The sequence below is a fragment of the Aphanomyces astaci genome, assembly GCF_000520075.1.
Source record: "Aphanomyces astaci strain APO3 unplaced genomic scaffold supercont1.272, whole genome shotgun sequence".
NCBI lineage: Eukaryota > Oomycota > Saprolegniomycetes > Saprolegniales > Verrucalvaceae > Aphanomyces > Aphanomyces astaci.
In genome coordinates this window covers 11,797-12,534 of record NW_009798535.1, presented here as the reverse complement: position 1 = coordinate 12,534, position 738 = coordinate 11,797, and positions in this window count along the sequence as shown.

The following is a 738-nucleotide window of genomic DNA, read 5'->3' as shown; positions in this document are numbered from 1 at the left end:
CATCGGTAGCACGATTGATCTCTCGGTCGCCGAAGCTACGGCCGCCCAGAAGGCATTGGAGGAAAGAGTCACCCAAATGTCTTCGCACGGGCGAAATCTTGAAGATTCACTTCGCGTCGCTCGCGAGAAAATCGCGACCCTAGAAGAACAAGCCTCCACAATGTCGTCACATGGTTGCACCCTCTGCGAATCGATCACGATGAGATCGCGCGCCTCACGTGCGCTTCGGAGTCGGAACCACCATCGGCTTCTCGCCTGAAGTCGATCAAGCTGGATATTGCGGAGTCGGACAAACTCCTCCGCTGGCTTTTACAAGTCAGCACTGCTGCTGACGCTCAGCGTATCTCCGACGACGCCCCCCGAGTGGCTTTCGCGATGTCGCATTTGAAGGGTCGTGCGGAAGATTGGGCGTTCTCCAAATGCTTAACGGACCGCCACTGCTTCCCATCTTTCGCGCTCTTTGAGACCGAACTCAAGGCAATGTTCCTGCCACCCAACAGCGAATTTCGTTATCGCTCGCAATTTCTGGCTTGCAAGCAAGGGAAACGCCCCCTTCAGGAGTTCATCCATGATCTTCGCTTCTTGGCTGAGAACGTTAACGATGAAGAGTCACTCCCGGAGCCCCTACGGGTGACCGTTTTCATGGACGGTCTCAACCAAGGCCCGGCGCGCACACAGCTGTTTCGCGCCTACCCGGACACCTTTGAAGAAGCCGTCCGAATCGCGCTTTCGGAATCA